The sequence below is a fragment of the Sciurus vulgaris genome (genome assembly GCF_902686455.1).
Source record: "Sciurus vulgaris genome assembly, chromosome: 19".
Taxonomy (NCBI): Eukaryota; Metazoa; Chordata; class Mammalia; order Rodentia; family Sciuridae; genus Sciurus; species Sciurus vulgaris.
The window spans coordinates 1,997,187-2,011,028 of record NC_136480.1 but is presented as its reverse complement, the minus strand read 5'-3'; the positions used below and the strand labels follow the sequence as shown (position 1 = coordinate 2,011,028).

The window sequence follows — 13,842 nt, the reverse complement described above, 5'->3', positions numbered from 1 at the left end:
TTTTGTGGAATACAGTTTCTTCTCTTTCCTATTGATTGGCATCTTGGGATTTCTGTATACATCTGTGAATGTCCCAGTATATTTTGTCTCCTATCCTGGAAGTTTTCTGCTGAAAGGACTGGTGTTTGTGACTTACCTTCCCCTATGGATTCTAGGCTGTCTTAGAACCTACAGTGATTGTATGTACCTAATCTTGTTTATGTATTATAAATCTGATTATGTTTGTACAAATGAAAGTGTAAACATGAGATTTTTAGGGGAGTGAGCACAGGGTTGTGGAAGAATATAGACTTTAGAATTAGAAAAGTAGTTTTGATATTTTGCATGAAATTCCTTTTATATAGCAAACAGTGCGTCTGTGAACTTTAAAATTTGGGGTTCAGAACTCCATTTTGCCTTTTATGGCTATACAACCTTGGGTCAGTCATGCCCTTTCTCTGGACCTTGGGCTTTTATCTTTGATAAGGAATATACTGTGTTAACCATGAGAGAGAGTTGTCAAGGAGCAAATAGATCGTGAATAAGACACTTCCAGATTAATGTCAATAAAACATTGCTGGCATTATTTTGACACGTTTCAGGGCACTTTGTGTTTTAAGAAGACACAAGGTAGTGTGACTGTCCTTACATTGTAATCCCCGGCTGAGAGGACAGACTGAAGGAAACGTCCAGTACTGAGCATCTTTTAGGTCCTGACCACTACTGCTGTACTTTCACCCACATTAGCTCCTTGAATCACAAACACACTTTGAGAAAAGCAGTAGCTTTCTTCTTTTATTTTTTCTTTTCTTTTATTTATTTTTTGGTACTGGGAATTGAGAACCCCGGGGTGCTTAACCATTGAGCCACATCTCAAGCCCGTCTTATGTTTTATTTAGAGACAGGGTCTTGCTGAGTGGCTTAGGGCCTCACTAAGTGCTGAGGCTGGCCTCCAACTTGTGATCCTCCTGCCTCAGCCTCCCGAGCCACTGGGATTACATGTGCGCACTCCTGCTTTTCTTTTTGAGAGGCGCTATCACTGGAGTAGAGGCTTCACCCAGATACCCATGGCTAACTGGCACAGGATCCCGTGCTCCTGACCTGTGCAGCATGCCTGGGCTCCCGACAGCAGGTGTGGATCTACTGAATCCAGAGCCCACTCTTGCCTGCTTGTTTCCCTTACTGGTAGAGATCCTGAGCCCTCAGGCCAGCCCCAGAGGAAAAAACTGGTTTTTTTAAGGACAGGAGGCTATTGCCTAGAGTGACCCTCAAAGCATCAGTTACTGGTCAGTCACTCGCTCTCTTGGGGGATCTGCAGATCTCCCAGGAGCCTGCTGATTCTAGATCGGAGCATTCATTCAGATGGATGAATGATATGTGGAGGAGAGCAGATCCGGCTCTGGGGTGGGACTCTCCCCAAGGGGAATTGTTTGGTTAGTCGTTGCTGACGTTGCCAGAATTACTGCACCAAGAGTGAACATTTGTGGCTTTCCTTGATTCTGTATTTCTGATCAAAGTGCATCTTTCATAGGCTGCTGAAAAACAGCTGATAAGACAGGGAAGATAGACCTGTGGGGAAAACAGAGGGTGAGGCGCAGGTTTGTTTTTGAAGGGTGGGTTCGTTCCCACCCCTCTGCCTCCCTAAGGGAGTTTGTCTGTCTCTGCTAAAGCAGCAGAGGAGGGAGTCTGTGAATCTAACCAAACCGGAGGGGACTTTGAGTTTGGCGGCGATGAGCTTTGGAGGAAGCACAGAAACAGGTCAGGACCCTAAGCCCTTTTTTCGCAGGGTTCGTTTTTCAGCAAAGTTCTGTTATTGGTTTCTGCTGATCCTTTACTAGAGGAGTCCCCGGGGGCTTGACCCCAGTAGCCTCTGGGGTTCCTGCCTTCCCACGTCTCCCTATGCCGGAGTCGCCTCATCCTGCATCCTGGGTAGATGCTGCAGCCTGTCCGTGACGGACCCAGCCGGGTGCCCCTGCCTTGCCTCCTTCCGGTCACGAGTCCTGTTCCTAACCTTGTGTTTTCTCTCTCAAGTCAATCCTCGTCTCTTCTTGCTATTGCTCCTGTGGCCCCCTAATTGATCTCCCCGTCACTAGTCCTGCTTCCCTTCCACCTGCCCCAGAATGACCCCAGAGACACACGTCTGAGTTGTTACTCCTTTGGCCTAACACATGCTGTGGCTCTCTCTCGTTTCAGTGACCAGGTCCTCCACTTCATAGCCTAGCGTTCAGGTGCTTAGCTGTGCCTGTGCTGAGCATCTTCCCAGCCTGCAGGAGGCACAGAGAACCCCTGCCGTTGTCAGAAAAATCTATGATTTTGTCCCTCTGTGTTTTGTTTAAAATGTGCCTCTGCCTAGAAGGTGCTTTCTCCTCCCTGTGTCTGTTGACTTGAGGCACAGACATCATCTCTGTTGTGACTCACTCCGCCTTCCTTCCCTGTCTTCCTCCTCCTCTCCGCTTCCATTCCCAAATCCATGGCCTCTTGTCCTCCAGGGTCCTGGGGCTCACGTGCATCCCTACCCTCCTCTAGGCCAGGACGTACTGAGGTTGCTGTTGTTTTTAGCATCTTCCACCAGCATCCATGTCAGCTAAGTGCTTGAGGAAGATTTCTAGGGAGAACGACAGGGAGCTGAACTCAGCCAGGCTTGGTGCCTGCTTGCTGGCTTTGTTGCGTTAGCCGTGATTAAACACACACGGACGATGGCCACGTGCTTCTAAGCCACAGGACCGTCTGTTGGCTGCTGTGGTGTCGGATGGACAGTGATGGACTTCTCGAGCCCACCAGCCACCCCTGGTAGGAAAGCTGGCTCTCAGACTCTTGGGACTCCTTAAGATTCTGAGTCTGGGTCCCAAGATTGCTGTCTGATAGCACTCGAGGGAAGAGGGACAGAGGACGCTCTGCCAGCTTGTTCTGGAGCTCTGTCCTGTTAACAGACGTACCTTCAGTGGTAGGAGCAAGAGTGGACTCACCTCGAACGCACTGAGGGGACTGGTAGTCCAGGGAGCCCTGCTGTGCCCTGTCTGTGAGGGCGAGGAGGCCCCGTACCTTCCAGTCGCCTCCACCCTCTCTGGGCGACTCACGACCTGTGAGCTCAGGGCTGTTCCTCTGCTGGCTGGCTGTGGGGTGACTGGAAGCAGAAGGCAGCAGAGCCCTGTCTGTGGAAGGAGGAGTGTTGTCTTGTGGCTTCTCTTTGCCATCGAGTATGTTGGGTTTGCCAAGTAGATTTTCCTCTTCCCTTTTTTTTTTTTCTTTTTCTTTTTTAAATGAAAAGCTTGCCCAGCAGATGTCAGAAAGCCACTTCTAGGACATTGACGGTTACCAAAAAAAGACCCTGCCTCCCTCTCCCTGTCAGCTGACCGTGCATTTCCCTGCCCCACATCTGGGCCATCATCTCCAGAAGCCGAGCCTGCACTGGTGAAGCCCTGGCCTTGGCCATCAGGCCTGCCCAGCACGGATGTGCCCCGCAGGTCATGGTGCGCCAGGGTCTGTCGGCTGCTTTCCCCCTTCATTATTCATAGCCTTCACCCTGTCTCTGGTGAACCCGATGCAGTTCCCAGATCCATAGGTGGCATTTCAGGACCTTTAGCCCATTAAGTCCCAAGTTTTCAGGCAGGGGCTGTGGCTCAGTGGTAGAGCACTTACCTAGCACGTGTGAGACACTGGGCTCGATCCTCAGCACCACACAGAAATAAATAAATAAAGATATTGTTTCCATCTACAACTTGGAAAAAAAAAAGTCCCAGATTTTCATTTGTGTGAATATTTCATCAAAATTGATACAAGTTGGGCTGGGTCGTAGCTCAGTGGTAGAGCACTTGCCAAGCCTGTGTGACCCACTGGGTTTGATTCTCAGCACCACGTATAAATAAATGAATAAAATAAAGGTCTATCAACATCTTAAAAAGTATTTTTTAAAAATTGGTACAAGTACCTCAAAATAGGTTGGAAATCATAATCTAGAGCTGATATGTATTATTTTGATTAATACTGTTATAACTGCATTATCACATAACTATGTTACATACAATATCTGAGTTTTTTTAGTTTATTACATACAATGTTCAGTCTTAGGGGTTAAGTTCTGCGTCTGCCCCTTCCTCTCCTCCTGACTTCCTCCTCTGCAGGCCTGCTTCTCTCTTGTCGTTCCTGAGTGTCCTTCTCTCAGTTCCTTCTACCACACTTCCAGGTCCAGGTCACATGCCCCCAGGAGCTGTGGCGTGTGCTGAGGGCCGTCAGAAAAGCTTGAGTTTGAGTCCTGGTTTGGCCACCGCCCACATCTGTCTGTGGACAGTCCAGCCATCTTGCAGAGCCTCTCTCCTCGTGTGGACTAAAGCAAGGAGGGACTGTCGTGGGAGGTGCTGGCCAATGCTTTCTTCTTGCAGGCGACTTTTCTTTAGATGGCTCTTTCCCAGCCTTCCTAGCTGCAAATATTCTCCTCCTGCGAAGGTGCATGCATTGGCGGAAGTCAGTGTTTTCCACCTTTATTGTAACTGTGTGCAGATGAGCTTCTCTTCTTGCACAAACAGGTGCTTCAGCCGTGTGTGGCTTCTTGCCTGCACAACACCAGCCCGGGCCCTCTCCCGGATTCCTTGTGATAAGTGCTTGCAGAAGTTCTGAGTCGTCGCCCAGAAGTGACCGGGTCCCCCCAGAGACAGCCCGCCTGCTTCCCTGCCTTCCATTATGTTTATTACCTGTACTGGTTTTGACTCTGCATTAAAACGTATTTTTTTTAACAGAAAATAAACAAAGGCATATGAAGCGATGGCCTACCCGAGTGGCTAATGCAGATCACCATGGCAACATGGTGGCCTTCACATTTCGCCAGTTAAGAAGATGAACTCTTCTGCCCACAGAAGCCGAGCGGATTGGCCACCGTTCCCCAGGCCTCTGTACAGCAGGTCTCTTCCTGAAAGGCAGTGGACCTCATTACCAGGGACCTCTCCTCAGCAGGGGGTCATCAGACGGCAGCCCTGGCCTTCCCATCTCCCTGGGGTCTGATTCCTTCTCCGTGCAAACAGTCCCCCCTGCTTCGGGCCCCATGGCATTGCCAGGGGTCTAAAGCTGGCCTGAGGTGAGCTCTGGACTGTGGGGCTGGGGTCTGCACATCACTGTGTCTGACCCCAGCCCGGGAGGAGCCTGGAATAGATGTTTTCCAACGTGTGGTGATTCAGCAGGTCACCTTGGAGCTGCTCAGGTGACATCAGGCAGTCCTGTTGTGTCTCTCATCAGCCGTGCCCATTGGCTATCCCCATCCAGTGGTGGACACCAGCCATCTTTTCTGGAGGAAAAAAAAAAGAAACCATCCTCTTGAGTCTCTGCCGTGCTGCATCATGATTGAAATCAGGGTTGCAAGCTCCCACTTTCTGGGTCTTTCGCCAGATTTTTTTTTTTTTTTTTAATGTCAATACATTGAGAGCAGGTGCAGACTCACCAGGCCTGAGTTCTGACAGCCACCCAGGAAGGCAAAGGGCTGTTCTGTGAGCCTTCATCCCCGGTGTGGTGCGCAGCCAGCACCTACTCCTGGACAGCTTGACCTTGCTCGCTCACCATCTAATATCAATGTGCCTCACCAGCGTGAAGACGCTTCTAGCTTGGGCGGAAGCTGGCAAGGCTCACGGGTTCTTAGCAAACACAAAGATACATCTGCCCCTCGGCTCGCAGCACTTGGACAGGCTAGACTGCTCCTGCCCCTCAGTGTCAGGCCTCTGCCCGAAGCCGGACAGTGACCACCAGAGAAGCCTGCTGGTCGAGTCTTAGTCCTCAGCATCTCTTCGTTGACGAGATTAGTGACCACACCTGACAGAAGTCTCTTTTGTCTCTTGGGGTCTTTAAATGGAGGTCCAAGTGCATGCCAGAGCATTTGCTTTTGGTGGTTTGCACACAGGGGAGATGGAATCTGCAAACCCCCGAGTCTTATTGGCATAAAGTACACCAAAGGGCAGCCGCCTAGGTTGAGATTCCAGCTGTGCTGGTCACACATTGGTGGGACCTTGCTGGATGTTGCTCTGAAGGAGACTTCTCCGCCAGTGAGGAAGTTGAGGAAACTGGAGCAGGGCCTGGAGTCTTGTCTGGACAGCTGCCTGAGCTTTGTTTCATCACAGAAAACGGTACGCAGGACGGAAAGAACCAGTCTGGGGGGGACAGACACAGATTCCAGTCCCGACTCTGCAGCTTGCCACGTGTACTCTTGGCGCACTGGGAACCTTGTGAGGGAACTGTCCCGCTCATCGTGACACTGCTAGAGGTCCTGCGTGTGCTGTGCTCACCACAGTGCCCGCTTTTCCAGGGGGGATCTCTCCCACAGGCACTGTTTCTAATGAGAACTGTCGTCTTCTTACTTTGGCCTCCCTCACCACAGTGGTTGGCCAATTTATTTTTTAAATATGTATTTTATTAAGACAACAACAAGCATATAAGTCTGAAGAGCTCCACATTTTTGCATAGATGTGATCACCAACTGGATCAAGATATAGACCATTTCTAGTATCATAAAAGTGTCCCTTGAGTCTTCAAAAGTCAGTATGCCCCAAATTAAGATCCATTTTGACATCTGTCACCATGAATTGATTTGCCTACCCTTGTTCTTCATGCCCACAGAAGTGTACAGTACAGTATTTTTTTTCTTTCTGGCTTTTCTGGCTCTTCATTCTTTCTGTGTGAGTCATCCATATTATATTTAGTAGTAGTTTGTTCCTTTCCACTGCAGTACATTAGTTCATTGTCTGAATATACTTCAATTTATTTACTCAGTCTACACATGATGAATATTTAGGCTGTTCTCAGTTGGGGGCTATTGCGAATAATGTCACTACGGGTATTTTTATATGTGAGTCTTGGTGGATGTATTTTTGTTGGGTATTTACCCAGAAGCACAATTGCTAGATCTGAGTGCATTATGTTTATCTTATCAGACACCTAAACAGTTTTCTGAAGTGGTTATACCAATTTACATGATCTCAGTGTGTGAAAATTCTGGTTAATCCATATCTTTTTTTCTTTCTTTTGGGGTACTGGGGATCGAACTCAGGGGTACTTGACCATGGAGCCACATCCCCAGACCTGTTTTGTATTTTATTTAGAGATAGGGTCTCACTGAGTTGCTTGTTCGTTTGGTGTTTGCACAAGAACAGAGGGCTGGGGACTCGAACCTGGGCCTCTAGCACGAGAGTCAGGCACTCTACTAGATGACCTATATGCCCGGCACTTCACTGAGTTGCTTAGGGTCTCGCTTTTGCTGAGGCTAGTTCTGAACTCACGACCCCCTCCTGCCTCAGCCCCCAAGTCACTGGGATTACAGGCGTGTGCCACTGCACCTGACTTCCGTATCCTGATTGTCATCGCTTATTGTCGATTGTTTTAATTTTAACTATTCTGGTGGATATAAAGCACCAGTCACCCTTGTCTAATTCCAGAATATTTCCACACCATTTCCCCAAATCCTATGCTCGTCAGTCAGCAGTAACTCCCACCCTCCAGTGCCAGCCAACGGAAGCCTTTAACATACTTTGTCTCTGGCTTTGCCTATTCTGGACGTGTCCTGCAAGTAGAATCATACAGGGTGGCCTTTCTGTCTGGCTACTTTTGCTGACTTGATGTCTTCAAGGTTCATCCATGTGGTACCAGGTGTATATGCCACTAAATGGCATGTTATTTGTTATCAGTTGTAGACATTTGGGTTGTTCCCACTGTCTGGTTTTCATGAATAATATTCGTAAGAGCCCCCATAAACACGTTTTGGACTGCTTAGTTTTAATTCTGCTCTCACTAGAATGACTCTGGTGATGGTAGGTTGGGTCTGCTCTTTTGAGGAACTCCCAGCCTCTCCCAAAGCTACTGCATCATTTTATAGTTCCGCCAGGAATATAAGAAGGTTCCAGTGTCTGTCTTTTTGCTGATGGTAGTCATGGTGACTATGAAGTGATACTTCTCTGTAGCTTTGATTTGCGTTTCCCAGATGATTAGTGATGCCGAGCATCTTTTCATGTGCTTTTTGGCCATTTATGGATTTTCTATGAGGGCATGTCCATTGAGATCTGTTGCCCATGTTAGGTTATTTGCCCTTTTTGTTGATGAGTCCTTTGTGTGTTCTAGATACAAGTTCCTTAGGAGATGCGTGCTTTGCAGATACTTCCACCCGTCCTGCGGATTGTCTGTTGCTTTTTGTATGTGTGCACACTCCAATTTCATGTTTCATTGCTGCTGCGACTCTCAGGCCTTGACCTTGTACTTATGCAGAGGGTACAGCGGACCCTTCGCCTGTGGCTTCTTGGTCTTCAGGTTCTCCCCGTGCTTGATGATCCTGCAGCTCATGGCTTTTGTCCTCTTGGGCCTTCAGTCTTGGGCTTTTACTTTTTCCCCTTGTAGAATTTCTTGAGGTTTCCCTTCTGAGTCTCGTTAATAACAGTAAGAGCACAGGCGATGGATTTGTGGACAACTCAGATTTTGGAGCACTTGGACACTGCACCCCTGTCGCTCGGGCAGCATGCAGCTGGGACAGCTCCACTTTCAGGTTGTCCAGCTGTTGTAACAGCTCCTCCTCCTTGGCGTCAGGGTCCTGAGCCTTAATCTTGACGGTAGCTGCACAATCTGTCATCAGGGAAAAGAGCTTTTTTTCACTTTCTTGATGGTGTCCTTTGCAACCTGTTATGGTTTAGATGTGAGGTGTCCCCCAGAACTCACGTGAGACAATGCCAGAGAGTTCAGCGGTGAAATGATTGCCTTAGGACAGCCTTAGCCTAATCAGTGGATTAATCCCCTGCCAAGGATTAACTGGGTGGTAACCTAGGCAGGTGGGAGTGGCTGGAGGAGGTGGGTCCCTGGAGGTGCGCCTTTGGGGTCTGTGTTTTCCGCATGGTGAGGAGACTCTCTCTCCCCCAACGTCCTGGTGGACATGTGCTAAGCTGCCCACCCCGCTTCCTCCATGTGTCCTGCCTCACCTCGGACCCGAGAAATGGAGTCAGCCATCTGAGACCTCTGAAACCATGATCACCAAATAAACTTTTCCTTCTCTAAAATTGTTTTTGTCAGGTCTTTTGGTCATAGCAGTGAAAAAGGTGACTAAAACAAAACCTAAGAGATTTAAATTTTAGCGAAGTTCAGTGTATTTTTTCCTTTGGTTAGATGTGCTTTTGGTATCCTATCTGAGAATCCGTTACCAAATTCAAGATCATGAAGATTGATTGATTCCTGTGTTTTCCTCTAAGAGCTTCAGTTTTACATGTAGATTTTTACATGTAGATTTTTAATTCGTTTTGAGTAGGGTTTTATGTATGTGGTGAGGTAGGGGTCCAGATTCTTCCTTTTGCAAACGGAAATTCAATTGTACCCGCATCATCTGTTGAAAAGACTGTTCTTTTCCCCTTTGTGTGGACTTGGCACCCAAGGGAATATCAATTGACTGTAAGTATAAGGTGCTATTTTTGAATGCCAAGTCCATTCCATGAATTCCTATCCTTAGGCCAGTACCATTCTTTCTTGATTTGTAGCAAGTTTTGAAGTCAAGAGGTATGAGTCTTTCAGTTTTGTTCTTTTCCCTATTTTTTGTTATTTGTGGTACTTACTTTGAGATTTAATATGAAATTTTGAATATTATTCTTCTATTTTTGCAAAAAATAAAAGGCAGGTGAGATTTTGATAGGGATTACACTGAATCTAGAGGTCAATTGTTTTTTTTTTTAAGCGTTCTCATTTTGGTCTCTGATTCACCCGTGAATTAAATTTTATGTAAGTTTTCAGGTAGGGGTTCCTATTCATTAAGATTATTCTTTCCTCACTGAATTGCAGGAAGGCCTTTGTCATTAATCACTTGACTACATATGTGCTGTATCTGAACTATATTCAGTTAAATTGGCCCATATTTCTTTCCCTGTGCCAAAAGTACTCTTTATTCTAGTCTTACGATTGATCTAATTATCTTGCATCTTGGTTCTCCAGTTTTGTTGTTTTTAAAATCATTTTGATTTTTGTAGATCATTTGCATTTTTGTATCAATTTTAGAATCAGTTTGTCAGATTAGCATCTACAGATCATAGCAGAAAGGATGGACATCTTAACGTTCTCGAGTCTTCAATTCCATGGTCTGTCTGCTGTATTTTCATCCATTTGCTTTGGCCTTCTCGATAATGTTCCATATATTTCTCTGCAGTGATCTTAGATCTTTTTTGTTAGATATATTCTTAGGGGTTTTATTTTTGCTAGTGAAAATACATGGCTTTTAATTTCTTTCCTTGCTTTTAGTCTTTGTTTATTGCTGACACGTAGAAGTAGAATTGATCTTTTATATATTGGCCTTATTTCTTGCAATCTTGAAAATTTTACTTATTACTTAATGTATTATTTAGTTCTACATAGATAGTCTTGTCAACCGAGAGTCATGGCAATTTTGCTTTTTCCTTTCTGTTTAAAGTTTGGGATTTCTTTTTTTTCTTTTCACTTATTTTACTTGTTACACTGGCAGGACCTCCAGTACAATTTTGAATAAAAAATTATTTTATTGGGCATTCTTCTCTCAGTTGTTGACTTTTAGGGAAGATATTCAATATTTCACCAAGAAGTATGTATTGGCTGTAGTTTTTTTATAGATGCCCTATTGGCATCAGACCTCCCCCACACCATTTTACAACCTACATTGCTAGCCCATCAACTTCCTAGTCAAGTCATTGGTCCAGAGTGTTAGCCCGCGACCCTCCTCGCCAGTCATGGGTCCCTTGTTATCAGCCGTGAAATTCCACTACTTAAGAATAGCTCCACCGCCATTCTCTCTCTCTCTCTCCTCCTCCTCCTCCTCCTCCTCCTCCTCCTCCTCCTCCTCCTCCTCCTCCTCCTCCTCCTTCTTCTTCTTCTTCTCTCTCTCTCTCTCTCTCTCTCTCTCTCTCTCTCTCTCTCTCTCGTGTTCTCTTTCTCTCTTTCTCTCTCTCACCCACCCACCCTGTGGGCAGACACTCTGCCTGTCCACTTAATAAAATGTCTTGCATGAGTTCGCCAGTCCTGAGTGGAGATTCCTGTTCCTAAATTGCTGAGAGTACTGTTTTCCAAGAATTAGCATTTGACTTTCTTGACTTTTTAAATTGTATATTTATTTTCTATTTCATTCATTTATGTCCTTAATTCTTAGTTTCTTCTGTTCTTCTGGGGATTGTTTTACTCTTCTTTTTGTACCTTCTTGAGGTTGAAGCTTAGATTTTTTTATTTTAGACCACCGTTCTTTTCTAGTGTCATCTTTTAAAGCTTTATATTTTCCTTAGGCACAGCTTTTGCTTCATTCACAATTTTGATATGCAGATTTTCATTATTATTTGACTCAGTCTATTTTCTAATTCTCTTTCTTTCTTTCTTTTTTTTTTTTTTTTAATTGAAGCCATGAATTATTGGAAGTACATGGCTTCCAAACATTTGGGGAATTTTCTGTTATCTGGCTATCTGTCTCTTGTTGATTTCTGGCCTTACTCCACGGTGGTCAAGGGACACGCTTCGTGTGATTTTAATCCATGCAATTTATTGAGACACGTTTTATGGCCTCTGTTCTGCTCTGGAAAATGTTCCATTGTGTTTGAAATTAATGTGATTCTTGCTTTTGTTTTGCAGTTGTTGATTGTAGTGTTTGTACATGCCAGTTTGGTCAAGCTGGGCCGATGTGTTGCTCAGATCGTCTATTGGACCTGATCAGTTGTTTTGGTTTTGTTTTCTGTCTGCATTACTTAGTATCCATTCTCCAGTTCTGCTCAGTGTTTCTGTTCCTCCCCTTCATCGGGACAACTTTAAGTAACAATAACTGAGAACTATTTAAATGCTCATTAGATGTATGTTGATCTGGGACTTTTCTTTAGTGCTGAGGTGATTCTTTTTCTCTCTGAAGTGATGCCTTCCTGCCTTCAGTTCTACTTTCTGTGCTCTTCATCCCCCCAGTTTTCTTTCAGCCCTCGGTATATCTCTTTCCGGCCTTTTACTCCCAGCCTTTTGATATTCAAAGGTATGTCTCTTGTAAATAGCGTATAATCTGATCGTTTTCTTCTCTTTAATTTGGTCTGACAACCTTTGTGTCATTATTTCTCAAATAGTGCAGCACTTGAACCTTTCCGCTGCATTTCATTTCCTTCTAGCAATTCTGTGCTTCCACCTCAGATCATTTTCTTCATCCTGAAGGACCCTGAAGAGGAGTCCTCAAGAGTGCTTCCCGTAACGATGCATTATCCCCTGCTCTGTCTCCACGCGCCGTCCTCCGCCATCGGTCGCCCCCCTCACAATCGTCATTAGGGAACAGCCTCCACAGACACCTCTCTCAGGGCCACGCGAAGTCGCCAGGCAAAGCCTTTATTGGAGGAAGTCCAGGCTGCAGCTAGTGCTGGGATTATGTCACAAGAGGACTCGGCCTCTCAAACAAGCCTTGCTTATGTCCTCTCTTTGCATGGACGTAATTGTACCAACCAGAGTTCAGAATGGCGGCTTGATTCGGGGTGGAGGTATTGGATGGAAGACCAGTTTAAAAGTGGCGAGTTCATTGGTGGCACGGTTTTGTGAGTCCACCTTCACACCTTGCGCATGCACGCACAGGGATAGTGAATATTTGGATAGTGAGGACTCAGGATAAAGCTTCTAGCTTACTATTTAGCAAATAGCAAGTACTCAGTAAATAGTAGAGAGAAAGGTGGGTTTTTTTTTTGTTTTTTTTGTTTTTTTTTAATATCCTGGAGGCTAGTGGCTTTTCCCATTTTGTGTGAGACGACACCAGTAGTCATCGCATTGCAGGTGCCCCGTCACGACCCTGCACTGTGTCACGTAAGGACATCCTCATAATGGTTGACGTGAAGAAGGCTTCGTTTTAACCCAAGTTTAGGTGGGGAAACTGAGACCCAGACAGATTGCCAGTTATCTCAGGTCTTATATCTAGTGAATAAAAAGTGGACACTCATAACCGACCTTAAACAGGTGTTTGTCCACCCGTATGTTGACAGTTGTAATCTAGAAAACTCCTTCCATAACGTGACTTCAGTCTCCACATCCGCCCAGTACCCAGTTTTTTTTTTTTCAAAGTATTGAAATGATTTATTCAAAAGATTTTGTTTTTTACTTATTTTTCTCTTTCAGTACAACTTATCAGATTCACCAAGGGCATTCTTGTGCATCCATTTTATTATTTTATTCTTACAAGTAATTGTATATAACTACAGGTACAATGTGAGTTTCATTACATGTGTACATTGTGGATTAAATCAAGCTGATGGACATATGCATCATATCAAATATTTATCATTTCTTTGTGGTGATAATATTTAAAATCTTTCAGTTATTTTGAAGCATACATTAACAATGCTTTGCAATGTATTACCAGAACAGAACTTAATTCTAACGGGAACCTTGTATTCTTTGACCAATCTATCTCCCAGCCTCTGGTAACCACCATTCTATTCTTTACTTTTCTATGTGTTCAACTGTTTTAGATCCATATGACAAGATAACAGATTTTTTTCCCTATGCCTGGCTTATTTCATATAGCATAATCCTGCAGGTTCATCCATGTTGTAGCAAATGACAGAATATCCTGCTTCGAAAAGGCTAAATAGTATTCCATTATGTATTTTGCATTTAAAAAATCTATTTATTGGACTGGGGTGTAGCTCAGTGGTAAAGTACTTGCATAACATGTGTGAGGGGGTTCAATACTCAGCACCACATAGATAATAAAATAAAGGTATTTTTTAAAAAAGTCATTTGTTCATTGATGGCTATTGGGTCATTTCCTTATTTTGACTATTGTGAATAACATCTGTAACAAACATGGGAGTGCAGACATCTCTGCAACATATAGATTTAAGTTCCTTTGGATATATATCCAGAAGTGGGATTGCATGCTGGCTACTGAGCTCCGGA

The 13,842-nt window shown here is 45.0% G+C and overlaps 1 protein-coding gene across 1 annotated transcript in view; it reads left to right on the top strand.

The window, feature by feature from the left end:
- The window catches only part of CHCHD6 (coiled-coil-helix-coiled-coil-helix domain containing 6), a 224,644-nt gene that overhangs the window by 87,149 nt on the left and 123,653 nt on the right, over nucleotides 1-13,842 (top strand). The gene's annotated exons all lie outside the window — the stretch shown is intronic.